Raw genomic sequence first — 27,152 nt, forward strand, 5'->3', positions numbered from 1 at the left:
ATCATGCTGTCACAGATGACATTTGTTCATCACACTTTTGAAGTGAATTCTTGAACCTGAACGCAGTACCTCAGACCGCTTTGCAATCCTGACCTAAAAATACTGAAAGTATCTAAAATGCTGAAAAACATCTTGCTATCATTTATTAAATATGCCTCTAAATAACACATGGAATATTATGTTTCAACTCTTTAACACAAACACCGTTTCGGTATTTCAATTCAGAGAGAAATATCTTACATATGTCTCAGCCAACGAACAACACCAGTGACTGTCAGAAATGGGATATGAACCCACGCCTCCAGTGGAGACTGCGGCCTAAACGCAGCGCCTTAGACCGCTCGGCCATCCTGACTGAGAAATATGTCAAATAGTGGAAATTATAAAAAATATCATGCTGTCACAGATGACATTTGTTGTTCATCACACTTTTGAAGTGAATTCTTGAACCTGAACGCAGTACCTCAGACCGCTTTGCAATCCTGACCTAAAAATACTGAAAGTATCTAAAATGATGAAAAACATCTTGCTATCATTTATTAAATATGCCTCTAAATAACACATGGAATATTATGTTTCAACTCTTTAACACAAACACCGTTGCGGTATTTCAATTCAGCGAGAAATATCTTACATATGTCTCAGCCAACGAACAACACCAGTGACTGTCAGAAATGGGATTTGAACCCACGCCTCCAGTGGAGACTGCGGCCTAAACGCAGCGCCTTAGACCGCTCGGCCATCCTGACTGAGAAATATGTCAAATAGTGGAAATTATAAAAAATATCATGCTGTCACAGATGACATTTGTTCATCACACTTTTGAAGTAAATTCTTGAACCTGAACGCAGTACCTCAGACCGCTTTGCAATCCTGACCTAAAAATACTGAAAGTATCTAAAATGCTGAAAAACATCTTGCTATCATTTATTAAATATGCCTCTAAATAACACATGGAATATTATGTTTCAACTCTTTAACACAAACACCGTTTCGGTATTTCAATTCAGAGAGAAATATCTTACATATGTCTCAGCCAACGAACAACACCAGTGACTGTCAGAAATGGGATTTGAACCCACGCCTCCAGTGGAGACTGCGGCCTAAACGCAGCGCCTTAGACCGCTCGGCCATCCTGACTGAGAAATATGTCAAATAGTGGAAATTATAAAAAATATTATGCTGTCACAGATGACATTTGTTGTTCATCACACTTTTGAAGTGAATTCTTGAACCTGAACGCAGTACCTCAGACCGCTTTGCAATCCTGACCTAAAAATACTGAAAGTATCTAAAATGCTGAAAAAAATCTTGCTATCATTTATTAAATATGCCTCTTAATCACACATGGAATATTATATTTCAACTCTTTAACACAAACACCGTTGCGGTATTTCAATTCAGAGAGAAATATGTTACATATGTCTCAGCCAACGAACAACACCAGTGACTGTCAGAAGTGGGATTTGAACCCACGCCTCCAGTGGAGACTGCGGCCTAAACGCAGCGCCTTAGACCGCTCGGCCATCCTGACTGAGAAATATGTCAAATAGTGGAAATTGTAAAAAATATCATGCTGTCACAGATGACTGTTGTTGTTCATCACACTTTTGAAGTGAATTCTTGAACCTGAACGCAGTACCTCAGACTGCTTTGCAATCCTGACCTAAAAATACTGAAAGTATCTAAAATGGTGAAAAACATCTTGCTATCATTTATTAAATATGCCTCTTAATCACACATGGAATATTATATTTCAACTCTTTAACACAAAAACCATAGCTGTATTTCAATTCAGCGAGAAATATGTTACAAATGTCTCAGCCAACGAACAACACCAGTGACTGTCAGAAGTGGGATTTGAACCCACGCCTCCAGTGGAGACTGCGGCCTAAACGCAGCGCCTTAGACCGCTCGGCCATCCTGACTGAGAAATATGTCAAATAGCGGAAATTATAAAAAATATCATGCTGTCACAGATGACATTTGTTGTTCATCACACTTTTGAAGGGAATTCTTGAACCTGAACGCAGTACCTCAGACCGCTTTGCAATCCTGACCTAAAAATACTGAAAGTATCTAAAATGATGAAAAACATCTTGCTATCATTTATTAAATATGCCTCTTAATCACACATGGAATCTTATGTTTCAACTCTTTAACACAAAAACCATTGCGGTATTTCAATTCAGAGAGAAATATGTTACATATGTCTCAGCCAACGAACAACACCAGTGACTGTCAGAAGTGGGATTTGAACCCACGCCTCCAGTGGAGACTGCGGCCTAAACGCAGCGCCTTAGACCGCTCGGCCATCCTGACTGAGAAATATGTCAAATAGCGGAAATTATAAAAAATATCATGCTGTCACAGATGACATTTGTTGTTCATCACACTTTTGAAGTGAATTCTTGAACCTGAACGCAGTACCTCAGACCGCTTTGCAATCCTGACCTAAAAATACTGAAAGTATCTAAAATGATGAAAAACATCTTGCTATCATTTATTAAATATGCCTCTTAATCACACATGGAATCTTATGTTTCAACTCTTTAACACAAAAACCATTGCGGTATTTCAATTCAGAGAGAAATATGTTAGTGTTGTTTGTTGTTCATCACACTTTTGAAGTGAATTCTTGAACCTGAACGCAGTACCTCAGACCGCTTTGCAATCCTGACCTAAAAATACTGAAAGTATCTAAAATGCTGAAAAACATCTTGCTATCATTTATTAAATATGCCTCTAAATAACACATGGAATATTATGTTTCAACTCTTTAACACAAACACCGTTTCGGTATTTCAATTCAGAGAGAAATATCTTACATATGTCTCAGCCAACGAACAACACCAGTGACTGTCAGAAATCCGATTTGAACCCACGCCTCCAGTGGAGACTGCGGCCTAAACGCAGCGCCTTAGACCGCTCGGCCATCCTGACTGAGAAATATGTCAAATAGTGGAAATTATAAAAAATATCATGCTGTCACAGATGACATTTGTTGTTCATCACACTTTTGAAGTGAATTCTTGAACCTGAACGCAGTACCTCAGACCGCTTTGCAATCCTGACCTAAAAATACTGAAAGTATCTAAAATGATGAAAAACATCTTGCTATCATTTATTAAATATGCCTCTAAATAACACATGGAATATTATGTTTCAACTCTTTAACACAAACACCGTTGCGGTATTTCAATTCAGCGAGAAATATCTTACATATGTCTCAGCCAACGAACAACACCAGTGACTGTCAGAAATGGGATTTGAACCCACGCCTCCAGTGGAGACTGCGGCCTAAACGCAGCGCCTTAGACCGCTCGGCCATCCTGACTGAGAAATATGTCAAATAGTAGAAATTATAAAAAATATCATGCTGTCACAGATGACATTTGTTCATCACACTTTTGAAGTGAATTCTTGAACCTGAACGCAGTACCTCAGACCGCTTTGCAATCCTGACCTAAAAATACTGAAAGTATCTAAAATGATGAAAAACATCTTGCTATCATTTATTAAATATGCCTCTAAATAACACATGGAATATTATGTTTCAACTCTTTAACACAAACACCGTTGCGGTATTTCAATTCAGCGAGAAATATCTTACATATGTCTCAGCCAACGAACAACACCAGTGACTGTCAGAAATGGGATTTGAACCCACGCCTCCAGTGGAGACTGCGGCCTAAACGCAGCGCCTTAGACCGCTCGGCCATCCTGACTGAGAAATATGTAAAATAGTGGAAATTATAAAAAATATCATGCTGTCACAGATGACATTTGTTCATCACACTTTTGAAGTGAATTCTTGAACCTGAACGCAGTACCTCAGACCGCTTTGCAATCCTGACCTAAAAATACTGAAAGTATCTAAAATGCTGAAAAACATCTTGCTATCATTTATTAAATATGCCTCTAAATAACACATGGAATATTATGTTTCAACTCTTTAACACAAACACCGTTTCGGTATTTCAATTCAGAGAGAAATATCTTACATATGTCTCAGCCAACGAACAACACCAGTGACTGTCAGAAATGGGATTTGAACCCACGCCTCCAGTGGAGACTGCGGCCTAAACGCAGCGCCTTAGACCGCTCGGCCATCCTGACTGAGAAATATGTCAAATAGTAGAAATTATAAAAAATATCATGCTGTCACAGATGACATTTGTTCATCACACTTTTGAAGTGAATTCTTGAACCTGAACGCAGTACCTCAGACCGCTTTGCAATCCTGACCTAAAAATACTGAAAGTATCTAAAATGATGAAAAACATCTTGCTATCATTTATTAAATATGCCTCTAAATAACACATGGAATATTATGTTTCAACTCTTTAACACAAACACCGTTGCGGTATTTCAATTCAGCGAGAAATATCTTACATATGTCTCAGCCAACGAACAACACCAGTGACTGTCAGAAATGGGATTTGAACCCACGCCTCCAGTGGAGACTGCGGCCTAAACGCAGCGCCTTAGACCGCTCGGCCATCCTGACTGAGAAATATGTCAAATAGTGGAAATTATAAAAAATATCATGCTGTCACAGATGACATTTGTTCATCACACTTTTGAAGTGAATTCTTGAACCTGAACGCAGTACCTCAGACCGCTTTGCAATCCTGACCTAAAAATACTGAAAGTATCTAAAATGCTGAAAAACATCTTGCTATCATTTATTAAATATGCCTCTAAATAACACATGGAATATTATGTTTCAACTCTTTAACACAAACACCGTTTCGGTATTTCAATTCAGCGAGAAATATCTTACATATGTCTCAGCCAACGAACAACACCAGTGACTGTCAGAAATGGGATTTGAACCCACGCCTCCAGTGGAGACTGCGGCCTAAACGCAGCGCCTTAGACCGCTCGGCCATCCTGACTGAGAAATATGTAAAATAGTGGAAATTATAAAAAATATCATGCTGTCACAGATGACATTTGTTCATCACACTTTTGAAGTGAATTCTTGAACCTGAACGCAGTACCTCAGACCGCTTTGCAATCCTGACCTAAAAATACTGAAAGTATCTAAAATGCTGAAAAACATCTTGCTATCATTTATTAAATATGCCTCTAAATAACACATGGAATATTATGTTTCAACTCTTTAACACAAACACCGTTTCGGTATTTCAATTCAGAGAGAAATATCTTACATATGTCTCAGCCAACGAACAACACCAGTGACTGTCAGAAATGGGATTTGAACCCACGCCTCCAGTGGAGACTGCGGCCTAAACGCAGCGCCTTAGACCGCTCGGCCATCCTGACTGAGAAATATGTCAAATAGTGGAAATTATAAAAAATATCATGCTGTCACAGATGACATTTGTTGTTCATCACACTTTTGAAGTGAATTCTTGAACCTGAACGCAGTACCTCAGACCGCTTTGCAATCCTGACCTAAAAATACTGAAAGTATCTAAAATGATGAAAAACATCTTGCTATCATTTATTAAATATGCCTCTAAATAACACATGGAATATTATGTTTCAACTCTTTAACACAAACACCGTTGCGGTATTTCAATTCAGCGAGAAATATCTTACATATGTCTCAGCCAACGAACAACACCAGTGACTGTCAGAAATGGGATTTGAACCCATGCCTCCAGTGGAGACTGCGGCCTAAACGCAGCGCCTTAGACCGCTCGGCCATCCTGACTGAGAAATATGTCAAATAGTGGAAATTATAAAAAATATCATGCTGTCACAGATGACATTTGTTCATCACACTTTTGAAGTGAATTCTTGAACCTGAACGCAGTACCTCAGACCGCTTTGCAATCCTGACCTAAAAATACTGAAAGTATCTAAAATGCTGAAAAACATCTTGCTATCATTTATTAAATATGCCTCTAAATAACACATGGAATATTATGTTTCAACTCTTTAACACAAACACCGTTTCGGTATTTCAATTCAGCGAGAAATATCTTACATATGTCTCAGCCAACGAACAACACCAGTGACTGTCAGAAATGTGATTTGAACCCACGCCTCCAGTGGAGACTGCGGCCTAAACGCAGCGCCTTAGACCGCTCGGCCATCCTGACTGAGAAATATGTCAAGTAGTGGAAATTATAAAAAATATTATGCTGTCACAGATGACATTTGTTGTTCATCACACTTTTGAAGTGAATTCTTGAACCTGAACGCAGTACCTCAGACCGCTTTGCAATCCTGACCTAAAAATACTGAAAGTATCTAAAATGATGAAAAACATCTTGCTATCATTTATTAAATATGCCTCTAAATAACACATGGAATATTATGTTTCAACTCTTTAACACAAACACCGTTGCGGTATTTCAATTCAGCGAGAAATATCTTACATATGTCTCAGCCAACGAACAACACCAGTGACTGTCAGAAATGGGATTTGAACCCACGCCTCCAGTGGAGACTGCGGCCTAAACGCAGCGCCTTAGACCGCTCGGCCATCCTGACTGAGAAATATGTCAAATAGTGGAAATTATAAAAAATATCATGCTGTCACAGATGACATTTGTTCATCACACTTTTGAAGTGAATTCTTGAACCTGAACGCAGTACCTCAGACCGCTTTGCAATCCTGACCTAAAAATACTGAAAGTATCTAAAATGATGAAAAACATCTTGCTATCATTTATTAAATATGCCTCTAAATAACACATGGAATATTATGTTTCAACTCTTTAACACAAACACCGTTGCGGTATTTCAATTCAGCGAGAAATATCTTACATATGTCTCAGCCAACGAACAACACCAGTGACTGTCAGAAATGGGATTTGAACCCACGCCTCCAGTGGAGACTGCGGCCTAAACGCAGCGCCTTAGACCGCTCGGCCATCCTGACTGAGAAATATGTCAAATAGTGGAAATTATAAAAAATATCATGCTGTCACAGATGACATTTGTTCATCACACTTTTGAAGTGAATTCTTGAACCTGAACGCAGTACCTCAGACCGCTTTGCAATCCTGACCTAAAAATACTGAAAGTATCTAAAATGCTGAAAAACATCTTGCTATCATTTATTAAATATGCCTCTAAATAACACATGGAATATTATGTTTCAACTCTTTAACACAAACACCGTTGCGGTATTTCAATTCAGCGAGAAATATCTTACATATGTCTCAGCCAACGAACAACACCAGTGACTGTCAGAAATGGGATTTGAACCCATGCCTCCAGTGGAGACTGCGGCCTAAACGCAGCGCCTTAGACCGCTCGGCCATCCTGACTGAGAAATATGTCAAATAGTGGAAATTATAAAAAATATCATGCTGTCACAGATGACATTTGTTCATCACACTTTTGAAGTGAATTCTTGAACCTGAACGCAGTACCTCAGACCGCTTTGCAATCCTGACCTAAAAATACTGAAAGTATCTAAAATGCTGAAAAACATCTTGCTATCATTTATTAAATATGCCTCTAAATAACACATGGAATATTATGTTTCAACTCTTTAACACAAACACCGTTTCGGTATTTCAATTCAGCGAGAAATATCTTACATATGTCTCAGCCAACGAACAACACCAGTGACTGTCAGAAATGTGATTTGAACCCACGCCTCCAGTGGAGACTGCGGCCTAAACGCAGCGCCTTAGACCGCTCGGCCATCCTGACTGAGAAATATGTCAAGTAGTGGAAATTATAAAAAATATCATGCTGTCACAGATGACATTTGTTCATCACACTTTTGAAGTGAATTCTTGAACCTGAACGCAGTACCTCAGACCGCTTTGCAATCCTGACCTAAAAATACTGAAAGTATCTAAAATGATGAAAAACATCTTGCTATCATTTATTAAATATGCCTCTAAATAACACATGGAATATTATGTTTCAACTCTTTAACACAAACACCGTTGCGGTATTTCAATTCAGCGAGAAATATCTTACATATGTCTCAGCCAACGAACAACACCAGTGACTGTCAGAAATGGGATTTGAACCCACGCCTCCAGTGGAGACTGCGGCCTAAACGCAGCGCCTTAGACCGCTCGGCCATCCTGACTGAGAAATATGTCAAATAGTGGAAATTATAAAAAATATCATGCTGTCACAGATGACATTTGTTCATCACACTTTTGAAGTGAATTCTTGAACCTGAACGCAGTACCTCAGACCGCTTTGCAATCCTGACCTAAAAATACTGAAAGTATCTAAAATGATGAAAAACATCTTGCTATCATTTATTAAATATGCCTCTAAATAACACATGGAATATTATGTTTCAACTCTTTAACACAAACACCGTTGCGGTATTTCAATTCAGCGAGAAATATCTTACATATGTCTCAGCCAACGAACAACACCAGTGACTGTCAGAAATGGGATTTGAACCCACGCCTCCAGTGGAGACTGCGGCCTAAACGCAGCGCCTTAGACCGCTCGGCCATCCTGACTGAGAAATATGTCAAATAGTGGAAATTATAAAAAATATCATGCTGTCACAGATGACATTTGTTCATCACACTTTTGAAGTGAATTCTTGAACCTGAACGCAGTACCTCAGACCGCTTTGCAATCCTGACCTAAAAATACTGAAAGTATCTAAAATGCTGAAAAACATCTTGCTATCATTTATTAAATATGCCTCTAAATAACACATGGAATATTATGTTTCAACTCTTTAACACAAACACCGTTTCGGTATTTCAATTCAGAGAGAAATATCTTACATATGTCTCAGCCAACGAACAACACCAGTGACTGTCAGAAATGGGATTTGAACCCACGCCTCCAGTGGAGACTGCGGCCTAAACGCAGCGCCTTAGACCGCTCGGCCATCCTGACTGAGAAATATGTCAAATAGTGGGAATTATAAAAAATATCATGCTGTCACAGATGACATTTGTTGTTCATCACACTTTTGAAGTGAATTCTTGAACCTGAACGCAGTACCTCAGACCGCTTTGCAATCCTGACCTAAAAATACTGAAAGTATCTAAAATGATGAAAAACATCTTGCTATCATTTATTAAATATGCCTCTAAATAACACATGGAATATTATGTTTCAACTCTTTAACACAAACACCGTTGCGGTATTTCAATTCAGCGAGAAATATCTTACATATGTCTCAGCCAACGAACAACACCAGTGACTGTCAGAAATGGGATTTGAACCCATGCCTCCAGTGGAGACTGCGGCCTAAACGCAGCGCCTTAGACCGCTCGGCCATCCTGACTGAGAAATATGTCAAATAGTGGAAATTATAAAAAATATCATGCTGTCACAGATGACATTTGTTCATCACACTTTTGAAGTGAATTCTTGAACCTGAACGCAGTACCTCAGACCGCTTTGCAATCCTGACCTAAAAATACTGAAAGTATCTAAAATGATGAAAAACATCTTGCTATCATTTATTAAATATGCCTCTAAATAACACATGGAATATTATGTTTCAACTCTTTAACACAAACACCGTTTCGGTATTTCAATTCAGCGAGAAATATCTTACATATGTCTCAGCCAACGAACAACACCAGTGACTGTCAGAAATGTGATTTGAACCCACGCCTCCAGTGGAGACTGCGGCCTAAACGCAGCGCCTTAGACCGCTCGGCCATCCTGACTGAGAAATATGTCAAGTAGTGGAAATTATAAAAAATATTATGCTGTCACAGATGACATTTGTTGTTCATCACACTTTTGAAGTGAATTCTTGAACCTGAACGCAGTACCTCAGACCGCTTTGCAATCCTGACCTAAAAATACTGAAAGTATCTAAAATGCTGAAAAAAATCTTGCTATCATTTATTAAATATGCCTCTTAATCACACATGGAATATTATATTTCAACTCTTTAACACAAACACCGTTGCGGTATTTCAATTCAGAGAGAAATATGTTACATATGTCTCAGCCAACGAACAACACCAGTGACTGTCAGAAGTGGGATTTGAACCCACGCCTCCAGTGGAGACTGCGGCCTAAACGCAGCGCCTTAGACCGCTCGGCCATCCTGACTGAGAAATATGTCAAATAGTGGAAATTGTAAAAAATATCATGCTGTCACAGATGACTGTTGATGTTCATCACACTTTTGAAGTGAATTCTTGAACCTGAACGCAGTACCTCAGACTGCTTTGCAATCCTGACCTAAAAATACTGAAAGTATCTAAAATGATGAAAAACATCTTGCTATCATTTATTAAATATGCCTCTTAATCACACATGGAATATTATATTTCAACTCTTTAACACAAAAACCATAGCTGTATTTCAATTCAGCGAGAAATATGTTACATATGTCTCAGCCAACGAACAACACCAGTGACTGTCAGAAATCCGATTTGAACCCACGCCTCCAGTGGAGACTGCGGCCTAAACGCAGCGCCTTAGACCGCTCGGCCATCCTGACTGAGAAATATGTCAAATAGTGGAAATTATAAAAAATATCATGCTGTCACAGATGACATTTGTTCATCACACTTTTGAAGTGAATTCTTGAACCTGAACGCAGTACCTCAGACCGCTTTGCAATCCTGACCTAAAAATACTGAAAGTATCTAAAATGATGAAAAACATCTTGCTATCATTTATTAAATATGCCTCTAAATAACACATGGAATATTATGTTTCAACTCTTTAACACAAACACCGTTGCGGTATTTCAATTCAGCGAGAAATATCTTACATATGTCTCAGCCAACGAACAACACCAGTGACTGTCAGAAATGGGATTTGAACCCACGCCTCCAGTGGAGACTGCGGCCTAAACGCAGCGCCTTAGACCGCTCGGCCATCCTGACTGAGAAATATGTCAAATAGTGGAAATTATAAAAAATATCATGCTGTCACAGATGACATTTGTTCATCACACTTTTGAAGTGAATTCTTGAACCTGAACGCAGTACCTCAGACCGCTTTGCAATCCTGACCTAAAAATACTGAAAGTATCTAAAATGATGAAAAACATCTTGCTATCATTTATTAAATATGCCTCTAAATAACACATGGAATATTATGTTTCAACTCTTTAACACAAACACCGTTTCGGTATTTCAATTCAGAGAGAAATATCTTACATATGTCTCAGCCAACGAACAACACCAGTGACTGTCAGAAATGGGATTTGAACCCACGCCTCCAGTGGAGACTGCGGCCTAAACGCAGCGCCTTAGACCGCTCGGCCATCCTGACTGAGAAATATGTCAAATAGTGGAAATTATAAAAAATATCATGCTGTCACAGATGACATTTGTTGTTCATCACACTTTTGAAGTGAATTCTTGAACCTGAACGCAGTACCTCAGACCGCTTTGCAATCCTGACCTAAAAATACTGAAAGTATCTAAAATGATGAAAAACATCTTGCTATCATTTATTAAATATGCCTCTAAATAACACATGGAATATTATGTTTCAACTCTTTAACACAAACACCGTTTCGGTATTTCAATTCAGAGAGAAATATCTTACATATGTCTCAGCCAACGAACAACACCAGTGACTGTCAGAAATGGGATTTGAACCCACGCCTCCAGTGGAGACTGCGGCCTAAACGCAGCGCCTTAGACCGCTCGGCCATCCTGACTGAGAAATATGTCAAATAGTGGAAATTATAAAAAATATCATGCTGTCACAGATGACATTTGTTGTTCATCACACTTTTGAAGTGAATTCTTGAACCTGAACGCAGTACCTCAGACCGCTTTGCAATCCTGACCTAAAAATACTGAAAGTATCTAAAATGATGAAAAACATCTTGCTATCATTTATTAAATATGCCTCTAAATAACACATGGAATATTATGTTTCAACTCTTTAACACAAACACCGTTGCGGTATTTCAATTCAGCGAGAAATATCTTACATATGTCTCAGCCAACGAACAACACCAGTGACTGTCAGAAATGGGATTTGAACCCATGCCTCCAGTGGAGACTGCGGCCTAAACGCAGCGCCTTAGACCGCTCGGCCATCCTGACTGAGAAATATGTCAAATAGTGGAAATTATAAAAAATATCATGCTGTCACAGATGACATTTGTTCATCACACTTTTGAAGTGAATTCTTGAACCTGAACGCAGTACCTCAGACCGCTTTGCAATCCTGACCTAAAAATACTGAAAGTATCTAAAATGCTGAAAAACATCTTGCTATCATTTATTAAATATGCCTCTAAATAACACATGGAATATTATGTTTCAACTCTTTAACACAAACACCGTTTCGGTATTTCAATTCAGCGAGAAATATCTTACATATGTCTCAGCCAACGAACAACACCAGTGACTGTCAGAAATGTGATTTGAACCCACGCCTCCAGTGGAGACTGCGGCCTAAACGCAGCGCCTTAGACCGCTCGGCCATCCTGACTGAGAAATATGTCAAGTAGTGGAAATTATAAAAAATATTATGCTGTCACAGATGACATTTGTTGTTCATCACACTTTTGAAGTGAATTCTTGAACCTGAACGCAGTACCTCAGACCGCTTTGCAATCCTGACCTAAAAATACTGAAAGTATCTAAAATGCTGAAAAAAATCTTGCTATCATTTATTAAATATGCCTCTTAATCACACATGGAATATTATATTTCAACTCTTTAACACAAACACCGTTGCGGTATTTCAATTCAGAGAGAAATATGTTACATATGTCTCAGCCAACGAACAACACCAGTGACTGTCAGAAGTGGGATTTGAACCCACGCCTCCAGTGGAGACTGCGGCCTAAACGCAGCGCCTTAGACCGCTCGGCCATCCTGACTGAGAAATATGTCAAATAGTGGAAATTGTAAAAAATATCATGCTGTCACAGATGACTGTTTTTGTTCATCACACTTTTGAAGTGAATTCTTGAACCTGAACGCAGTACCTCAGACTGCTTTGCAATCCTGACCTAAAAATACTGAAAGTATCTAAAATGATGAAAAACATCTTGCTATCATTTATTAAATATGCCTCTTAATCACACATGGAATATTATATTTCAACTCTTTAACACAAAAACCATAGCTGTATTTCAATTCAGCGAGAAATATGTTACATATGTCTCAGCCAACGAACAACACCAGTGACTGTCAGAAGTGGGATTTGAACCCACGCCTCCAGTGGAGACTGCGGCCTAAACGCAGCGCCTTAGACCGCTCGGCCATCCTGACTGAGAAATATGTCAAATAGCGGAAATTATAAAAAATATCATGCTGTCACAGATGACATTTGTTGTTCATCACACTTTTGAAGTGAATTCTTGAACCTGAACGCAGTACCTCAGACCGCTTTGCAATCCTGACCTAAAAATACTGAAAGTATCTAAAATGATGAAAAACATCTTGCTATCATTTATTAAATATGCCTCTTAATCACACATGGAATCTTATGTTTCAACTCTTTAACACAAAAACCATTGCGGTATTTCAATTCAGAGAGAAACATGTTACATATGTCTCAGCCAACGAACAACACCAGTGACTGTCAGAAGTGGGATTTGAACCCACGCCTCCAGTGGACGCCTCCAGTGAACGCAGTACCTCAGACCGCTTTGCAATCCTGACCTAAAAATACTGAAAGTATCTAAAATGATGAAAAACATCTTGCTATCATTTATTAAATATGCCTCTTAATCACACATGGAATCTTATGTTTCAACTCTTTAACACAAAAACCATTGCGGTATTTCAATTCAGCGAGAAATATGTTACTAATGTCTCAGCCAACGAACAACACCAGTGACTGTCAGAAGTGGGATTTGAACCCACGCCTCCAGTGGAGACTGCGGCCTAAACGCAGCGCCTTAGACCGCTCGGCCATCCTGACTGAGAAATATGTCAAATAGCGGAAATTATAAAAAATATCATGCTGTCACAGATGACATTTGTTGTTCATCACACTTTTGAAGTGAATTCTTGAACCTGAACGCAGTACCTCAGACCGCTTTGCAATCCTGACCTAAAAATACTGAAAGTATCTAAAATGATGAAAAACATCTTGCTATCATTTATTAAATATGCCTCTTAATCACACATGGAATCTTATGTTTCAACTCTTTAACACAAAAACCATTGCGGTATTTCAATTCAGAGAGAAATATGTTACATATGTCTCAGCCAACGAACAACACCAGTGACTGTCAGAAGTGGGATTTGAACCCACGCCTCCAGTGGACGCCTCCAGTGAACGCAGTACCTCAGACCGCTTTGCAATCCTGACCTAAAAATACTGAAAGTATCTAAAATGATGAAAAACATCTTGCTATCATTTATTAAATATGCCTCTTAATCACACATGGAATCTTATGTTTCAACTCTTTAACACAAAAACCATTGCGGTATTTCAATTCAGCGAGACATATGTTACATATGTCTCAGCCAACGAACAACACCAGTGACTGTCAGAAGAGGGATTTGAACCCACGCCTCCAGTGGAGACTGCGGCCTAAACGCAGCGCCTTAGACCGCTCGGCCATCCTGACTGAGAAATATGTCAAATAGCGGAAATTATAAAAAATATCATGCTGTCACAGATGACATTTGTTGTTCATCACACTTTTGAAGTGAATTCTTGAACCTGAACGCAGTACCTCAGACCGCTTTGCAATCCTGACGTAAAAATACTGAAAGTATCTAAAATGATGAAAAACATCTTGCTATCATTTATTAAATATGCCTCTTAATCACACATGGAATCTTATGTTTCAACTCTTTAACACAAAAACCATTGCGGTATTTCAATTCAGAGAGAAATATGTTACATATGTCTCAGCCAACGAACAACACCAGTGACTGTCAGAAGTGGGATTTGAACCCACGCCTCCAGTGGAGACTGCGGCCTAAACGCAGCGCCTTAGACCGCTCGGCCATCCTGACTGAGAAATATGTCAAATAGCGGAAATTATAAAAAATATCATGCTGTCACAGATGACATTTGTTGTTCATCACACTTTTGAAGTGAATTCTTGAACCTGAACGCAGTACCTCAGACCGCTTTGCAATCCTGACCTAAAAATACTGAAAGTATCTAAAATGATGAAAAACATCTTGCTATCATTTATTAAATATGCCTCTTAATCACACATGGAATCTTATGTTTCAACTCTTTAACACAAAAACCATTGCAGTATTTCAATTCAGAGAGAAATATGTTACATATGTCTCAGCCAACGAACAACACCAGTGACTGTCAGAAGTGGGATTTGAACCCACGCCTCCAGTGGAGACTGCGGCCTAAACGCAGCGCCTTAGACCGCTCGGCCATCCTGACTGAGAAATATGTCAAATAGCGGAAATTATAAAAAATATCATGCTGTCACAGATGACATTTGTTGTTCATCACACTTTTGAAGTGAATTCTTGAACCTGAACGCAGTACCTCAGACCGCTTTGCAATCCTGACCTAAAAATACTGAAAGTATCTAAAATGATGAAAAACATCTTGCTATCATTTATTAAATATGCCTCTTAATCACACATGGAATCTTATGTTTCAACTCTTTAACACAAAAACCATTGCGGTATTTCAATTCAGAGAGAAATATGTTACATATGTCTCAGCCAACGAACAACACCAGTGACTGTCAGAAGTGGGATTTGAACCCACGCCTCCAGTGGAGACTGCGGCCTAAACGCAGCGCCTTAGACCGCTCGGCCATCCTGACTGAGAAATATGTCAAATAGCGGAAATTATAAAAAATATCATGCTGTCACAGATGACATTTGTTGTTCATCACACTTTTGAAGTGAATTCTTGAACCTGAACGCAGTACCTCAGACCGCTTTGCAATCCTGACCTAAAAATACTGAAAGTATCTAAAATGATGAAAAACATCTTGCTATCATTTATTAAATATGCCTCTTAATCACACATGGAATCTTATGTTTCAACTCTTTAACACAAAAACCATTGCAGTATTTCAATTCAGAGAGAAATATGTTACATATGTCTCAGCCAACGAACAACACCAGTGACTGTCAGAAGTGGGATTTGAACCCACGCCTCCAGTGGAGACTGCGGCCTAAACGCAGCGCCTTAGACCGCTCGGCCATCCTGACTGAGAAATATGTCAAATAGCGGAAATTATAAAAAATATCATGCTGTCACAGATGACATTTGTTGTTCATCACACTTTTGAAGTGAATTCTTGAACCTGAACGCAGTACCTCAGACCGCTTTGCAATCCTGACCTAAAAATACTGAAAGTATCTAAAATGATGAAAAACATCTTGCTATCATTTATTAAATATGCCTCTTAATCACACATGGAATCTTATGTTTCAACTCTTTAACACAAAAACCATTGCAGTATTTCAATTCAGAGAGAAATATGTTACATATGTCTCAGCCAACGAACAACACCAGTGACTGTCAGAAGTGGGATTTGAACCCACGCCTCCAGTGGAGACTGCGGCCTAAACGCAGCGCCTTAGACCGCTCGGCCATCCTGACTGAGAAATATGTCAAATAGCGGAAATTATAAAAAATATCATGCTGTCACAGATGACATTTGTTGTTCATCACACTTTTGAAGTGAATTCTTGAACCTGAACGCAGTACCTCAGACCGCTTTGCAATCCTGACCTAAAAATACTGAAAGTATCTAAAATGATGAAAAACATCTTGCTATCATTTATTAAATATGCCTCTAAATAACACATGGAATATTATGTTTCAACTCTTTAACACAAACACCGTTTCGGTATTTCAATTCAGAGAGAAATATCTTACATATGTCTCAGCCAACGAACAACACCAGTGACTGTCAGAAGTGGGATTTGAACCCACGCCTCCAGTGGAGACTGCGGCCTAAACGCAGCGCCTTAGACCGCTCGGCCATCCTGACTGAGAAATATGTCAAGTAGTGGAAATTATAAAAAATATCATGCTGTCACAGATGACATTTGTTGTTCATCACACTTTTGAAGTGAATTCTTGAACCTGAACGCAGTACCTCAGACCGCTTTGCAATCCTGACCTAAAAATACTGAAAGTATCTAAAATGATGAAAAACATCTTGCTATCATTTATTAAATATGCCTCTAAATAACAAATGGAATATATTATTTCAACTCTTTAACACAAACACCGTTTCGGTATTTCAATTCAGAGAGAAATATCTTACATATGTCACAGCCAACGAACAACACCAGTGACTGTCAGAAGTGGGATTTGAACCCACGCTTCCAGTGGAGACTGCGGCCTAAACGCAGCGCCTTAGACCGCTCGGCCATCCTGACTGAGAAATATGTCAAGTAGTGGAAATTATAAAAAATATCATGCTGTCACAGATGACATTTGTTCATCACACTTTTGAAGTGAATTCTTGAACCTGAACGCAGTACCTCAGACCGCTTTGCAATCCTGACCTAAAAATACTGAAAGTATCTAAAATGCTGAAAAACATCTTGCTATCATTTATTAAATATGCCTCTAAATAACACATGGAATATTATGTTTCAACTCTTTAACACAAACACCGTTTCAGTATTTCAATTCAGAGAGAAATATCTTACATATGTCTCAGCCAACGAACAACACCAGTGACTGTCAGAAATGGGATTTGAACCCACGCCTCCAGTGGAGACTGCGGCCTAAACGCAGCGCCTTAGACCGCTCGGCCATCCTGACTGAGAAATATGTCAAATAGTGGAAATTATAAAAAATATCATGCTGTCACAGATGACATTTGTTGTTCATCACACTTTTGAAGTGAATTCTTGAACCTGAACGCAGTACCTCAGACCGCTTTGCAATCCTGACCTAAAAATACTGAAAGTATCTAAAATGATGAAAAACATCTTGCTATCATTTATTAAATATGCCTCTAAATAACACATGGAATATTATGTTTCAACTCTTTAACACAAACACCGTTGCGGTATTTCAATTCAGCGAGAAATATCTTACATATGTCTCAGCCAACGAACAACACCAGTGACTGTCAGAAATGGGATTTGAACCCACGCCTCCAGTGGAGACTGCGGCCTTAACGCAGCGCCTTAGACCGCTCGGCCATCCTGACTGAGAAATATGTCAAATAGTGGAAATTATAAAAAATATCATGCTGTCACAGATGACATTTGTTCATCACACTTTTGAAGTGAATTCTTGAACCTGAACGCAGTACCTCAGATCGCTTTGCAATCCTGACCTAAAAATACTGAAAGTATCTAAAATGCTGAAAAACATCTTGCTATCATTTATTAAATATGCCTCTAAATAACACATGGAATATTATGTTTCAACTCTTTAACACAAACACCGTTTCAGTATTTCAATTCAGAGAGAAATATCTTACATATGTCTCAGCCAACGAACAACACCAGTGACTGTCAGAAATGGGATTTGAACCCACGCCTCCAGTGGAGACTGCGGCCTAAACGCAGCGCCTTAGACCGCTCGGCCATCCTGACTGAGAAATATGTCAAATAGTGGAAATTATAAAAAATATCATGCTGTCACAGATGACATTTGTTGTTCATCACACTTTTGAAGTGAATTCCTGAACCTGAACGCAGTACCTCAGACCGCTTTGCAATCCTGACCTAAAAATACTGAAAGTATCTAAAATGATGAAAAACATCTTGCTATCATTTATTAAATATGCCTCTAAATAACACATGGAATATTATGTTTCAACTCTTTAACACAAACACCGTTGCGGTATTTCAATTCAGCGAGAAATATCTTACATATGTCTCAGCCAACGAACAACACCAGTGACTGTCAGAAATGGGATTTGAACCCACGCCTCCAGTGGAGACTGCGGCCTAAACGCAGCGCCTTAGACCGCTCGGCCATCCTGACTGAGAAATATGTCAAATAGTGGAAATTATAAAAAATATCATGCTGTCACAGATGACATTTGTTCATCACACTTTTGAAGTGAATTCTTGAACCTGAACGCAGTACCTCAGATCGCTTTGCAATCCTGACCTAAAAATACTGAAAGTATCTAAAATGATGAAAAACATCTTGCTATCATTTATTAAATATGCCTCTAAATAACACATGGAATATTATGTTTCAACTCTTTAACACAAACACCGTTGCGGTATTTCAATTCAGCGAGAAATATCTTACATATGTCTCAGCCAACGAACAACACCAGTGACTGTCAGAAGTGGGATTTGAACCCACGCCTCCAGTGGAGACTGCGGCCTAAACGCAGCGCCTTAGACCGCTCGGCCATCCTGACTGAGAAATATGTCAAATAGTGGAAATTATAAAAAATATCATGCTGTCACAGATGACATTTGTTGTTCATCACACTTTTGAAGTGAATTCTTGAACCTGAACGCAGTACCTCAGACCGCTTTGCAATCCTGACCTAAAAATACTGAAAGTATCTAAAATGATGAAAAACATCTTGCTATCATTTATTAAATATGCCTCTAAATAACACATGGAATATTATGTTTCAACTCTTTAACACAAACACCGTTGCGGTATTTCAATTCAGCGAGAAATATCTTACATATGTCTCAGCCAACGAACAACACCAGTGACTGTCAGAAATGGGATTTGAACCCACGCCTCCAGTGGAGACTGCGGCCTTAACGCAGCGCCTTAGACCGCTCGGCCATCCTGACTGAGAAATATGTCAAATAGTGGAAATTATAAAAAATATCATGCTGTCACAGATGACATTTGTTCATCACACTTTTGAAGTGAATTCTTGAACCTGAACGCAGTACCTCAGATCGCTTTGCAATCCTGACCTAAAAATACTGAAAGTATCTAAAATGCTGAAAAACATCTTGCTATCATTTATTAAATATGCCTCTAAATAACACATGGAATATTATGTTTCAACTCTTTAACACAAACACCGTTTCAGTATTTCAATTCAGAGAGAAATATCTTACATATGTCTCAGCCAACGAACAACACCAGTGACTGTCAGAAATGGGATTTGAACCCACGCCTCCAGTGGAGACTGCGGCCTAAACGCAGCGCCTTAGACCGCTCGGCCATCCTGACTGAGAAATATGTCAAATAGTGGAAATTATAAAAAATATCATGCTGTCACAGATGACATTTGTTGTTCATCACACTTTTGAAGTGAATTCCTGAACCTGAACGCAGTACCTCAGACCGCTTTGCAATCCTGACCTAAAAATACTGAAAGTATCTAAAATGATGAAAAACATCTTGCTATCATTTATTAAATATGCCTCTAAATAACACATGGAATATTATGTTTCAACTCTTTAACACAAACACCGTTGCGGTATTTCAATTCAGCGAGAAATATCTTACATATGTCTCAGCCAACGAACAACACCAGTGACTGTCAGAAATGGGATTTGAACCCACGCCTCCAGTGGAGACTGCGGCCTAAACGCAGCGCCTTAGACCGCTCGGCCATCCTGACTGAGAAATATGTCAAATAGTGGAAATTATAAAAAATATCATGCTGTCACAGATGACATTTGTTCATCACACTTTTGAAGTGAATTCTTGAACCTGAACGCAGTACCTCAGATCGCTTTGCAATCCTGACCTAAAAATACTGAAAGTATCTAAAATGATGAAAAACATCTTGCTATCATTTATTAAATATGCCTCTAAATAACACATGGAATATTATGTTTCAACTCTTTAACACAAACACCGTTGCGGTATTTCAATTCAGCGAGAAATATCTTACATATGTCTCAGCCAACGAACAACACCAGTGACTGTCAGAAATGGGATTTGAACCCACGCCTCCAGTGGAGACTGCGGCCTAAACGCAGCGCCTTAGACCGCTCGGCCATCCTGACTGAGAAATATGTCAAATAGTGGAAATTATAAAAAATATCATGCTGTCACAGATGACATTTGTTCATCACACTTTTGAACTGAATTCTTGAACCTGAACGCAGTACCTCAGACCGCTTTGCAATCCTGACCTAAAAATACTGAAAGTATCTAAAATGCTGAAAAACATCTTGCTATCATTTATTAAATATGCCTCTAAATAACACATGGAATATTATGTTTCAACTCTTTAACACAAACACCGTTTCGGTATTTCAATTCAGAGAGAAATATCTTACATATGTCTCAGCCAACGAACAACACCAGTGACTGTCAGAAATGGGATTTGAACCCACGCCTCCAGTGGAGACTGCGGCCTAAACGCAGCGCCTTAGACCGCTCGGCCATCCTGACTGAGAAATATGTCAAATAGTGGAAATTATAAAAAATATCATGCTGTCACAGATGACATTTGTTGTTCATCACACTTTTGAAGTGAATTCTTGAACCTGAACGCAGTACCTCAGACCGCTTTGCAATCCTGACCTAAAAATACTGAAAGTATCTAAAATGATGAAAAACATCTTGCTATCATTTATTAAATATGCCTCTAAATAACACATGGAATACTATGTTTCAACTCTTTAACACAAACACCGTTGCGGTATTTCAATTCAGCGAGAAATATCTTACATATGTCTCAGCCAACGAACAACACCAGTGACTGTCAGAAATGGGATTTGAACCCACGCCTCCAGTGGAGACTGCGGCCTAAACGCAGCGCCTTAGACCGCTCGGCCATCCTGACTGAGAAATATGTCAAATAGTGGAAATTCTAAAAAATATCATGCTGTCACAGATGACATTTGTTCATCACACTTTTGAAGTGAATTCTTGAACCTGAACGCAGTACCTCAGACCGCTTTGCAAACCTGACCTAAAAATACTGAAAGTATCTAAAATGCTGAAAAACATCTTGCTATCATTTATTAAATATGCCTCTAAATAACACATGGAATATTATGTTTCAACTCTTTAACACAAACACCGTTTCGGTATTTCAATTCAGAGAGAAATATCTTACATATGTCTCAGCCAACAAACAACACCAGTGACTGTCAGAAATGGGATTTGAAGCCACGCCTCCAGTGGAGACTGCGGCCTAAACGCAGCGCCTTAGACCGCTCGGCCATCCTGACTGAGAAATATGTCAAATAGTAGAAATTATAAAAAATATCATGCTGTCACAGATGACATTTGTTCATCACACTTTTGAAGTGAATTCTTGAACCTGAACGCAGTACCTCAGACCGCTTTGCAATCCTGACCTAAAAATACTGAAAGTATCTAAAATGATGAAAAACATCTTGCTATCATTTATTAAATATGCCTCTAAATAACACATGGAATATTATGTTTCAACTCTTTAACACAAACACCGTTGCGGTATTTCAATTCAGCGAGAAATATCTTACATATGTCTCAGCCAACGAACAACACCAGTGACTGTCAGAAATGGGATTTGAACCCACGCCTCCAGTGGAGACTGCGGCCTAAACGCAGCGCCTTAGACCGCTCGGCCATCCTGACTGAGAAATATGTCAAATAGTGGAAATTATAAAAAATATCATGCTGTCACAGATGACATTTGTTCATCACACTTTTGAACTGAATTCTTGAACCTGAACGCAGTACCTCAGACCGCTTTGCAATCCTGACCTAAAAATACTGAAAGTATCTAAAATGCTGAAAAACATCTTGCTATCATTTATTAAATATGCCTCTAAATAACACATGGAATATTATGTTTCAACTCTTTAACACAAACACCGTTTCGGTATTTCAATTCAGAGAGAAATATCTTACATATGTCTCAGCCAACGAACAACACCAGTGACTGTCAGAAATGGGATTTGAACCCACGCCTCCAGTGGAGACTGCGGCCTAAACGCAGCGCCTTAGACCGCTCGGCCATCCTGACTGAGAAATATGTCAAATAGTGGAAATTATAAAAAATATCATGCTGTCACAGATGACATTTGTTGTTCATCACACTTTTGAAGTGAATTCTTGAACCTGAACGCAGTACCTCAGACCGCTTTGCAATCCTGACCTAAAAATACTGAAAGTATCTAAAATGATGAAAAACATCTTGCTATCATTTATTAAATATGCCTCTAAATAACACATGGAATACTATGTTTCAACTCTTTAACACAAACACCGTTGCGGTATTTCAATTCAGCGAGAAATATCTTACATATGTCTCAGCCAACGAACAACACCAGTGACTGTCAGAAATGGGATTTGAACCCACGCCTCCAGTGGAGACTGCGGCCTAAACGCAGCGCCTTAGACCGCTCGGCCATCCTGACTGAGAAATATGTCAAATAGTGGAAATTCTAAAAAATATCATGCTGTCACAGATGACATTTGTTCATCACACTTTTGAAGTGAATTCTTGAACCTGAACGCAGTACCTCAGACCGCTTTGCAAACCTGACCTAAAAATACTGAAAGTATCTAAAATGCTGAAAAACATCTTGCTATCATTTATTAAATATGCCTCTAAATAACACATGGAATATTATGTTTCAACTCTTTAACACAAACACCGTTTCGGTATTTCAATTCAGAGAGAAATATCTTACATATGTCTCAGCCAACGAACAACACCAGTGACTGTCAGAAATGGGATTTGAACCCACGCCTCCAGTGGAGACTGCGGCCTAAACGCAGCGCCTTAGACCGCTCGGCCATCCTGACTGAGAAATATGTCAAATAGTGGAAATTATAAAAAATATCATGCTGTCACAGATGACATTTGTTGTTCATCACACTTTTGAAGTGAATTCTTGAACCTGAACGCAGTACCTCAGACCGCTTTGCAATCCTGACCTAAAAATACTGAAAGTATCTAAAATGATGAAAAACATCTTGCTATCATTTATTAAATATGCCTCTAAATAACACATGGAATACTATGTTTCAACTCTTTAACACAAACACCGTTGCGGTATTTCAATTCAGCGAGAAATATCTTACATATGTCTCAGCCAACGAACAACACCAGTGACTGTCAGAAATGGGATTTGAACCCACGCCTCCAGTGGAGACTGCGGCCTAAACGCAGCGCCTTAGACCGCTCGGCCATCCTGACTGAGAAATATGTCAAATAGTGGAAATTCTAAAAAATATCATGCTGTCACAGATGACATTTGTTCATCACACTTTTGAAGTGAATTCTTGAACCTGAACGCAGTACCTCAGACCGCTTTGCAAACCTGACCTAAAAATACTGAAAGTATCTAAAATGCTGAAAAACATCTTGCTATCATTTATTAAATATGCCTCTAAATAACACATGGAATATTATGTTTCAACTCTTTAACACAAACACCGTTTCGGTATTTCAATTCAGAGAGAAATATCTTACATATGTCTCAGCCAACAAACAACACCAGTGACTGTCAGAAATGGGATTTGAAGCCACGCCTCCAGTGGAGACTGCGGCCTAAACGCAGCGCCTTAGACCGCTCGGCCATCCTGACTGAGAAATATGTCAAATAGTAGAAATTATAAAAAATATCATGCTGTCACAGATGACATTTGTTCATCACACTTTTGAAGTGAATTCTTGAACCTGAACGCAGTACCTCAGACCGCTTTGCAATCCTGACCTAAAAATACTGAAAGTATCTAAAATGATGAAAAACATCTTGCTATCATTTATTAAATATGCCTCTAAATAACACATGGAATATTATGTTTCAACTCTTTAACACAAACACCGTTGCGGTATTTCAATTCAGCGAGAAATATCTTACATATGTCTCAGCCAACGAACAACACCAGTGACTGTCAGAAATGGGATTTGAACCCACGCCTCCAGTGGAGACTGCGGCCTAAACGCAGCGCCTTAGACCGCTCGGCCATCCTGACTGAGAAATATGTCAAATAGTGGAAATTATAAAAAATATCATGCTGTCACAGATGACATTTGTTCATCACACTTTTGAACTGAATTCTTGAACCTGAACGCAGTACCTCAGACCGCTTTGCAATCCTGACCTAAAAATACTGAAAGTATCTAAAATGCTGAAAAACATCTTGCTATCATTTATTAAATATGCCTCTAAATAACACATGGAATATTATGTTTCAACTCTTTAACACAAACACCGTTTCGGTATTTCAATTCAGAGAGAAATATCTTACATATGTCTCAGCCAACGAACAACACCAGTGACTGTCAGAAATGGGATTTGAACCCACGCCTCCAGTGGAGACTGCGGCCTAAACGCAGCGCCTTAGACCGCTCGGCCATCCTGACTGAGAAATATGTCAAATAGTGGAAATTATAAAAAATATCATGCTGTCACAGATGACATTTGTTGTTCATCACACTTTTGAAGTGAATTCTTGAACCTGAACGCAGTACCTCAGACCGCTTTGCAATCCTGACCTAAAAATACTGAAAGTATCTAAAATGATGAAAAACATCTTGCTATCATTTATTAAATATGCCTCTAAATAACACATGGAATACTATGTTTCAACTCTTTAACACAAACACCGTTGCGGTATTTCAATTCAGCGAGAAATATCTTACATATGTCTCAGCCAACGAACAACACCAGTGACTGTCAGAAATGGGATTTGAACCCACGCCTCCAGTGGAGACTGCGGCCTAAACGCAGCGCCTTAGACCGCTCGGCCATCCTGACTGAGAAATATGTCAAATAGTGGAAATTCTAAAAAATATCATGCTGTCACAGATGACATTTGTTCATCACACTTTTGAAGTGAATTCTTGAACCTGAACGCAGTACCTCAGACCGCTTTGCAAACCTGACCTAAAAATACTGAAAGTATCTAAAATGCTGAAAAACATCTTGCTATCATTTATTAAATATGCCTCTAAATAACACATGGAATATTATGTTTCAACTCTTTAACACAAACACCGTTTCGGTATTTCAATTCAGAGAGAAATATCTTACATATGTCTCAGCCAACAAACAACACCAGTGACTGTCAGAAATGGGATTTGAACCCACGCCTCCAGTGGAGACTGCGGCCTAAACGCAGCGCCTTAGACCGCTCGGCCATCCTGACTGAGAAATATGTCAAATAGTAGAAATTATAAAAAATATCATGCTGTCACAGATGACATTTGTTCATCACACTTTTGAAGTGAATTCTTGAACCTGAACGCAGTACCTCAGACCGCTTTGCAATCCTGACCTAAAAATACTGAAAGTATCTAAAATGATGAAAAACATCTTGCTATCATTTATTAAATATGCCTCTAAATAACACATGGAATATTATGTTTCAACTCTTTAACACAAACACCGTTGCGGTATTTCAATTCAGCGAGAAATATCTTACATATGTCTCAGCCAACGAACAACACCAGTGACTGTCAGAAATGGGATTTGAACCCACGCCTCCAGTGGAGACTGCGGCCTAAACGCAGCGCCTTAGACCGCTCGGCCATCCTGACTGAGAAATATGTCAAATAGTGGAAATTATAAAAAATATCATGCTGTCACAGATGACATTTGTTGTTCATCACACTTTTGAAGTGAATTCTTGAACCTGAACGCAGTACCTCAGACCGCTTTGCAATCCTGACCTAAAAATACTGAAAGTATCTAAAATGATGAAAAACATCTTGCTATCATTTATTAAATATGCCTCTAAATAACACATGGAATATTATGTTTCAACTCTTTAACACAAACACCGTTGCGGTATTTCAATTCAGCGAGAAATATCTTACATATGTCTCAGCCAACGAACAACACCAGTGACTGTCAGAAATGGGATTTGAACCCACGCCTCCAGTGGAGACTGCGGCCTAAACGCAGCGCCTTAGACCGCTCGGCCATCCTGACTGAGAAATATGTCAAATAGTGGAAATTATAAAAAATATCATGCTGTCACAGATGACATTTGTTCATCACACTTTTGAAGTGAATTCTTGAACCTGAACGCAGTACCTCAGACCGCTTTGCAATCCTGACCTAAAAATACTGAAAGTATCTAAAATGCTGAAAAACATCTTGCTATCATTTATTAAATATGCCTCTAAATAACACATGGAATATTATGTTTCAACTCTTTAACACAAACACCGTTTCGGTATTTCAATTCAGAGAGAAATATCTTACATATGTCTCAGCCAACGAACAACACCAGTGACTGTCAGAAATGGGATTTGAACCCACGCCTCCAGTGGAGACTGCGGCCTAAACGCAGCGCCTTAGACCGCTCGGCCATCCTGACTGAGAAATATGTCAAATAGTGGAAATTATAAAAAATATCATGCTGTCACAGATGACATTTGTTGTTCATCACACTTTTGAAGTGAATTCTTGAACCTGAACGCAGTACCTCAGACCGCTTTGCAATCCTGACCTAAAAATACT

The 27,152-nt window shown here is 39.0% G+C and overlaps 65 non-coding genes across 65 annotated transcripts; all 65 read right to left on the reverse strand.

Moving 5' to 3' along the window:
• Positions 1–272: 272 nt before the first annotated feature.
• On the reverse strand, positions 273–355 carry trnal-uag (transfer RNA leucine (anticodon UAG)). The gene has a single exon. It is a non-coding gene; the product is annotated as a tRNA-Leu (tRNA).
• Positions 356–666: 311 nt separating this feature from the next.
• trnal-uag (transfer RNA leucine (anticodon UAG)) lies at positions 667–749 on the reverse strand. The gene has a single exon. It is a non-coding gene; the product is annotated as a tRNA-Leu (tRNA).
• Positions 750–1,057: 308 nt separating this feature from the next.
• On the reverse strand, positions 1,058–1,140 carry trnal-uag (transfer RNA leucine (anticodon UAG)). The gene has a single exon. It is a non-coding gene; the product is annotated as a tRNA-Leu (tRNA).
• Positions 1,141–1,451: 311 nt separating this feature from the next.
• trnal-uag (transfer RNA leucine (anticodon UAG)) lies at positions 1,452–1,534 on the reverse strand. Its single transcript has one exon. It is a non-coding gene; the product is annotated as a tRNA-Leu (tRNA).
• Positions 1,535–1,845: 311 nt separating this feature from the next.
• On the reverse strand, positions 1,846–1,928 carry trnal-uag (transfer RNA leucine (anticodon UAG)). Its single transcript has one exon. It is a non-coding gene; the product is annotated as a tRNA-Leu (tRNA).
• Positions 1,929–2,239: 311 nt separating this feature from the next.
• Positions 2,240–2,322, reverse strand: trnal-uag (transfer RNA leucine (anticodon UAG)). Its single transcript has one exon. It is a non-coding gene; the product is annotated as a tRNA-Leu (tRNA).
• Positions 2,323–3,254: 932 nt separating this feature from the next.
• Positions 3,255–3,337, reverse strand: trnal-uag (transfer RNA leucine (anticodon UAG)). The gene has a single exon. It is a non-coding gene; the product is annotated as a tRNA-Leu (tRNA).
• Positions 3,338–3,645: 308 nt separating this feature from the next.
• On the reverse strand, positions 3,646–3,728 carry trnal-uag (transfer RNA leucine (anticodon UAG)). The gene has a single exon. It is a non-coding gene; the product is annotated as a tRNA-Leu (tRNA).
• A 308-nt stretch (positions 3,729–4,036) lies between these two features.
• On the reverse strand, positions 4,037–4,119 carry trnal-uag (transfer RNA leucine (anticodon UAG)). Its single transcript has one exon. It is a non-coding gene; the product is annotated as a tRNA-Leu (tRNA).
• A 308-nt stretch (positions 4,120–4,427) lies between these two features.
• trnal-uag (transfer RNA leucine (anticodon UAG)) lies at positions 4,428–4,510 on the reverse strand. Its single transcript has one exon. It is a non-coding gene; the product is annotated as a tRNA-Leu (tRNA).
• A 308-nt stretch (positions 4,511–4,818) lies between these two features.
• On the reverse strand, positions 4,819–4,901 carry trnal-uag (transfer RNA leucine (anticodon UAG)). Its single transcript has one exon. It is a non-coding gene; the product is annotated as a tRNA-Leu (tRNA).
• A 308-nt stretch (positions 4,902–5,209) lies between these two features.
• trnal-uag (transfer RNA leucine (anticodon UAG)) lies at positions 5,210–5,292 on the reverse strand. Its single transcript has one exon. It is a non-coding gene; the product is annotated as a tRNA-Leu (tRNA).
• Positions 5,293–5,603: 311 nt separating this feature from the next.
• trnal-uag (transfer RNA leucine (anticodon UAG)) lies at positions 5,604–5,686 on the reverse strand. Its single transcript has one exon. It is a non-coding gene; the product is annotated as a tRNA-Leu (tRNA).
• A 308-nt stretch (positions 5,687–5,994) lies between these two features.
• trnal-uag (transfer RNA leucine (anticodon UAG)) lies at positions 5,995–6,077 on the reverse strand. The gene has a single exon. It is a non-coding gene; the product is annotated as a tRNA-Leu (tRNA).
• Positions 6,078–6,388: 311 nt separating this feature from the next.
• On the reverse strand, positions 6,389–6,471 carry trnal-uag (transfer RNA leucine (anticodon UAG)). The gene has a single exon. It is a non-coding gene; the product is annotated as a tRNA-Leu (tRNA).
• Positions 6,472–6,779: 308 nt separating this feature from the next.
• Positions 6,780–6,862, reverse strand: trnal-uag (transfer RNA leucine (anticodon UAG)). Its single transcript has one exon. It is a non-coding gene; the product is annotated as a tRNA-Leu (tRNA).
• Positions 6,863–7,170: 308 nt separating this feature from the next.
• trnal-uag (transfer RNA leucine (anticodon UAG)) lies at positions 7,171–7,253 on the reverse strand. Its single transcript has one exon. It is a non-coding gene; the product is annotated as a tRNA-Leu (tRNA).
• A 308-nt stretch (positions 7,254–7,561) lies between these two features.
• trnal-uag (transfer RNA leucine (anticodon UAG)) lies at positions 7,562–7,644 on the reverse strand. The gene has a single exon. It is a non-coding gene; the product is annotated as a tRNA-Leu (tRNA).
• A 308-nt stretch (positions 7,645–7,952) lies between these two features.
• trnal-uag (transfer RNA leucine (anticodon UAG)) lies at positions 7,953–8,035 on the reverse strand. Its single transcript has one exon. It is a non-coding gene; the product is annotated as a tRNA-Leu (tRNA).
• Positions 8,036–8,343: 308 nt separating this feature from the next.
• Positions 8,344–8,426, reverse strand: trnal-uag (transfer RNA leucine (anticodon UAG)). The gene has a single exon. It is a non-coding gene; the product is annotated as a tRNA-Leu (tRNA).
• A 308-nt stretch (positions 8,427–8,734) lies between these two features.
• On the reverse strand, positions 8,735–8,817 carry trnal-uag (transfer RNA leucine (anticodon UAG)). The gene has a single exon. It is a non-coding gene; the product is annotated as a tRNA-Leu (tRNA).
• Positions 8,818–9,128: 311 nt separating this feature from the next.
• Positions 9,129–9,211, reverse strand: trnal-uag (transfer RNA leucine (anticodon UAG)). Its single transcript has one exon. It is a non-coding gene; the product is annotated as a tRNA-Leu (tRNA).
• A 308-nt stretch (positions 9,212–9,519) lies between these two features.
• On the reverse strand, positions 9,520–9,602 carry trnal-uag (transfer RNA leucine (anticodon UAG)). Its single transcript has one exon. It is a non-coding gene; the product is annotated as a tRNA-Leu (tRNA).
• A 311-nt stretch (positions 9,603–9,913) lies between these two features.
• trnal-uag (transfer RNA leucine (anticodon UAG)) lies at positions 9,914–9,996 on the reverse strand. Its single transcript has one exon. It is a non-coding gene; the product is annotated as a tRNA-Leu (tRNA).
• Positions 9,997–10,698: 702 nt separating this feature from the next.
• trnal-uag (transfer RNA leucine (anticodon UAG)) lies at positions 10,699–10,781 on the reverse strand. Its single transcript has one exon. It is a non-coding gene; the product is annotated as a tRNA-Leu (tRNA).
• A 308-nt stretch (positions 10,782–11,089) lies between these two features.
• trnal-uag (transfer RNA leucine (anticodon UAG)) lies at positions 11,090–11,172 on the reverse strand. The gene has a single exon. It is a non-coding gene; the product is annotated as a tRNA-Leu (tRNA).
• A 311-nt stretch (positions 11,173–11,483) lies between these two features.
• trnal-uag (transfer RNA leucine (anticodon UAG)) lies at positions 11,484–11,566 on the reverse strand. The gene has a single exon. It is a non-coding gene; the product is annotated as a tRNA-Leu (tRNA).
• Positions 11,567–11,877: 311 nt separating this feature from the next.
• Positions 11,878–11,960, reverse strand: trnal-uag (transfer RNA leucine (anticodon UAG)). The gene has a single exon. It is a non-coding gene; the product is annotated as a tRNA-Leu (tRNA).
• Positions 11,961–12,268: 308 nt separating this feature from the next.
• On the reverse strand, positions 12,269–12,351 carry trnal-uag (transfer RNA leucine (anticodon UAG)). The gene has a single exon. It is a non-coding gene; the product is annotated as a tRNA-Leu (tRNA).
• Positions 12,352–12,662: 311 nt separating this feature from the next.
• trnal-uag (transfer RNA leucine (anticodon UAG)) lies at positions 12,663–12,745 on the reverse strand. Its single transcript has one exon. It is a non-coding gene; the product is annotated as a tRNA-Leu (tRNA).
• A 311-nt stretch (positions 12,746–13,056) lies between these two features.
• On the reverse strand, positions 13,057–13,139 carry trnal-uag (transfer RNA leucine (anticodon UAG)). The gene has a single exon. It is a non-coding gene; the product is annotated as a tRNA-Leu (tRNA).
• Positions 13,140–13,711: 572 nt separating this feature from the next.
• On the reverse strand, positions 13,712–13,794 carry trnal-uag (transfer RNA leucine (anticodon UAG)). The gene has a single exon. It is a non-coding gene; the product is annotated as a tRNA-Leu (tRNA).
• Positions 13,795–14,366: 572 nt separating this feature from the next.
• On the reverse strand, positions 14,367–14,449 carry trnal-uag (transfer RNA leucine (anticodon UAG)). The gene has a single exon. It is a non-coding gene; the product is annotated as a tRNA-Leu (tRNA).
• A 311-nt stretch (positions 14,450–14,760) lies between these two features.
• On the reverse strand, positions 14,761–14,843 carry trnal-uag (transfer RNA leucine (anticodon UAG)). The gene has a single exon. It is a non-coding gene; the product is annotated as a tRNA-Leu (tRNA).
• A 311-nt stretch (positions 14,844–15,154) lies between these two features.
• On the reverse strand, positions 15,155–15,237 carry trnal-uag (transfer RNA leucine (anticodon UAG)). The gene has a single exon. It is a non-coding gene; the product is annotated as a tRNA-Leu (tRNA).
• Positions 15,238–15,548: 311 nt separating this feature from the next.
• trnal-uag (transfer RNA leucine (anticodon UAG)) lies at positions 15,549–15,631 on the reverse strand. The gene has a single exon. It is a non-coding gene; the product is annotated as a tRNA-Leu (tRNA).
• A 311-nt stretch (positions 15,632–15,942) lies between these two features.
• trnal-uag (transfer RNA leucine (anticodon UAG)) lies at positions 15,943–16,025 on the reverse strand. The gene has a single exon. It is a non-coding gene; the product is annotated as a tRNA-Leu (tRNA).
• A 311-nt stretch (positions 16,026–16,336) lies between these two features.
• On the reverse strand, positions 16,337–16,419 carry trnal-uag (transfer RNA leucine (anticodon UAG)). The gene has a single exon. It is a non-coding gene; the product is annotated as a tRNA-Leu (tRNA).
• A 311-nt stretch (positions 16,420–16,730) lies between these two features.
• On the reverse strand, positions 16,731–16,813 carry trnal-uag (transfer RNA leucine (anticodon UAG)). The gene has a single exon. It is a non-coding gene; the product is annotated as a tRNA-Leu (tRNA).
• A 311-nt stretch (positions 16,814–17,124) lies between these two features.
• Positions 17,125–17,207, reverse strand: trnal-uag (transfer RNA leucine (anticodon UAG)). Its single transcript has one exon. It is a non-coding gene; the product is annotated as a tRNA-Leu (tRNA).
• Positions 17,208–17,515: 308 nt separating this feature from the next.
• trnal-uag (transfer RNA leucine (anticodon UAG)) lies at positions 17,516–17,598 on the reverse strand. The gene has a single exon. It is a non-coding gene; the product is annotated as a tRNA-Leu (tRNA).
• Positions 17,599–17,909: 311 nt separating this feature from the next.
• trnal-aag (transfer RNA leucine (anticodon AAG)) lies at positions 17,910–17,992 on the reverse strand. Its single transcript has one exon. It is a non-coding gene; the product is annotated as a tRNA-Leu (tRNA).
• A 308-nt stretch (positions 17,993–18,300) lies between these two features.
• Positions 18,301–18,383, reverse strand: trnal-uag (transfer RNA leucine (anticodon UAG)). Its single transcript has one exon. It is a non-coding gene; the product is annotated as a tRNA-Leu (tRNA).
• A 311-nt stretch (positions 18,384–18,694) lies between these two features.
• trnal-uag (transfer RNA leucine (anticodon UAG)) lies at positions 18,695–18,777 on the reverse strand. The gene has a single exon. It is a non-coding gene; the product is annotated as a tRNA-Leu (tRNA).
• Positions 18,778–19,085: 308 nt separating this feature from the next.
• On the reverse strand, positions 19,086–19,168 carry trnal-uag (transfer RNA leucine (anticodon UAG)). The gene has a single exon. It is a non-coding gene; the product is annotated as a tRNA-Leu (tRNA).
• Positions 19,169–19,479: 311 nt separating this feature from the next.
• trnal-aag (transfer RNA leucine (anticodon AAG)) lies at positions 19,480–19,562 on the reverse strand. The gene has a single exon. It is a non-coding gene; the product is annotated as a tRNA-Leu (tRNA).
• Positions 19,563–19,870: 308 nt separating this feature from the next.
• Positions 19,871–19,953, reverse strand: trnal-uag (transfer RNA leucine (anticodon UAG)). The gene has a single exon. It is a non-coding gene; the product is annotated as a tRNA-Leu (tRNA).
• Positions 19,954–20,264: 311 nt separating this feature from the next.
• Positions 20,265–20,347, reverse strand: trnal-uag (transfer RNA leucine (anticodon UAG)). Its single transcript has one exon. It is a non-coding gene; the product is annotated as a tRNA-Leu (tRNA).
• Positions 20,348–20,655: 308 nt separating this feature from the next.
• On the reverse strand, positions 20,656–20,738 carry trnal-uag (transfer RNA leucine (anticodon UAG)). Its single transcript has one exon. It is a non-coding gene; the product is annotated as a tRNA-Leu (tRNA).
• A 308-nt stretch (positions 20,739–21,046) lies between these two features.
• trnal-uag (transfer RNA leucine (anticodon UAG)) lies at positions 21,047–21,129 on the reverse strand. Its single transcript has one exon. It is a non-coding gene; the product is annotated as a tRNA-Leu (tRNA).
• Positions 21,130–21,440: 311 nt separating this feature from the next.
• Positions 21,441–21,523, reverse strand: trnal-uag (transfer RNA leucine (anticodon UAG)). Its single transcript has one exon. It is a non-coding gene; the product is annotated as a tRNA-Leu (tRNA).
• A 308-nt stretch (positions 21,524–21,831) lies between these two features.
• trnal-uag (transfer RNA leucine (anticodon UAG)) lies at positions 21,832–21,914 on the reverse strand. The gene has a single exon. It is a non-coding gene; the product is annotated as a tRNA-Leu (tRNA).
• Positions 21,915–22,222: 308 nt separating this feature from the next.
• Positions 22,223–22,305, reverse strand: trnal-uag (transfer RNA leucine (anticodon UAG)). The gene has a single exon. It is a non-coding gene; the product is annotated as a tRNA-Leu (tRNA).
• A 308-nt stretch (positions 22,306–22,613) lies between these two features.
• trnal-uag (transfer RNA leucine (anticodon UAG)) lies at positions 22,614–22,696 on the reverse strand. The gene has a single exon. It is a non-coding gene; the product is annotated as a tRNA-Leu (tRNA).
• Positions 22,697–23,007: 311 nt separating this feature from the next.
• Positions 23,008–23,090, reverse strand: trnal-uag (transfer RNA leucine (anticodon UAG)). The gene has a single exon. It is a non-coding gene; the product is annotated as a tRNA-Leu (tRNA).
• A 308-nt stretch (positions 23,091–23,398) lies between these two features.
• trnal-uag (transfer RNA leucine (anticodon UAG)) lies at positions 23,399–23,481 on the reverse strand. The gene has a single exon. It is a non-coding gene; the product is annotated as a tRNA-Leu (tRNA).
• Positions 23,482–23,792: 311 nt separating this feature from the next.
• On the reverse strand, positions 23,793–23,875 carry trnal-uag (transfer RNA leucine (anticodon UAG)). The gene has a single exon. It is a non-coding gene; the product is annotated as a tRNA-Leu (tRNA).
• A 308-nt stretch (positions 23,876–24,183) lies between these two features.
• On the reverse strand, positions 24,184–24,266 carry trnal-uag (transfer RNA leucine (anticodon UAG)). Its single transcript has one exon. It is a non-coding gene; the product is annotated as a tRNA-Leu (tRNA).
• A 308-nt stretch (positions 24,267–24,574) lies between these two features.
• trnal-uag (transfer RNA leucine (anticodon UAG)) lies at positions 24,575–24,657 on the reverse strand. The gene has a single exon. It is a non-coding gene; the product is annotated as a tRNA-Leu (tRNA).
• A 308-nt stretch (positions 24,658–24,965) lies between these two features.
• Positions 24,966–25,048, reverse strand: trnal-uag (transfer RNA leucine (anticodon UAG)). Its single transcript has one exon. It is a non-coding gene; the product is annotated as a tRNA-Leu (tRNA).
• Positions 25,049–25,359: 311 nt separating this feature from the next.
• Positions 25,360–25,442, reverse strand: trnal-uag (transfer RNA leucine (anticodon UAG)). Its single transcript has one exon. It is a non-coding gene; the product is annotated as a tRNA-Leu (tRNA).
• A 308-nt stretch (positions 25,443–25,750) lies between these two features.
• Positions 25,751–25,833, reverse strand: trnal-uag (transfer RNA leucine (anticodon UAG)). Its single transcript has one exon. It is a non-coding gene; the product is annotated as a tRNA-Leu (tRNA).
• Positions 25,834–26,141: 308 nt separating this feature from the next.
• trnal-uag (transfer RNA leucine (anticodon UAG)) lies at positions 26,142–26,224 on the reverse strand. Its single transcript has one exon. It is a non-coding gene; the product is annotated as a tRNA-Leu (tRNA).
• Positions 26,225–26,535: 311 nt separating this feature from the next.
• On the reverse strand, positions 26,536–26,618 carry trnal-uag (transfer RNA leucine (anticodon UAG)). Its single transcript has one exon. It is a non-coding gene; the product is annotated as a tRNA-Leu (tRNA).
• A 308-nt stretch (positions 26,619–26,926) lies between these two features.
• On the reverse strand, positions 26,927–27,009 carry trnal-uag (transfer RNA leucine (anticodon UAG)). The gene has a single exon. It is a non-coding gene; the product is annotated as a tRNA-Leu (tRNA).
• Between the last annotated feature and the right edge of the window lie 143 nt (positions 27,010–27,152).

The sequence above is a fragment of the Gasterosteus aculeatus genome, chromosome 13 (genome assembly GCF_964276395.1).
Source record: "Gasterosteus aculeatus chromosome 13, fGasAcu3.hap1.1, whole genome shotgun sequence".
NCBI classification, from domain to species: domain Eukaryota; kingdom Metazoa; phylum Chordata; class Actinopteri; order Perciformes; family Gasterosteidae; genus Gasterosteus; species Gasterosteus aculeatus.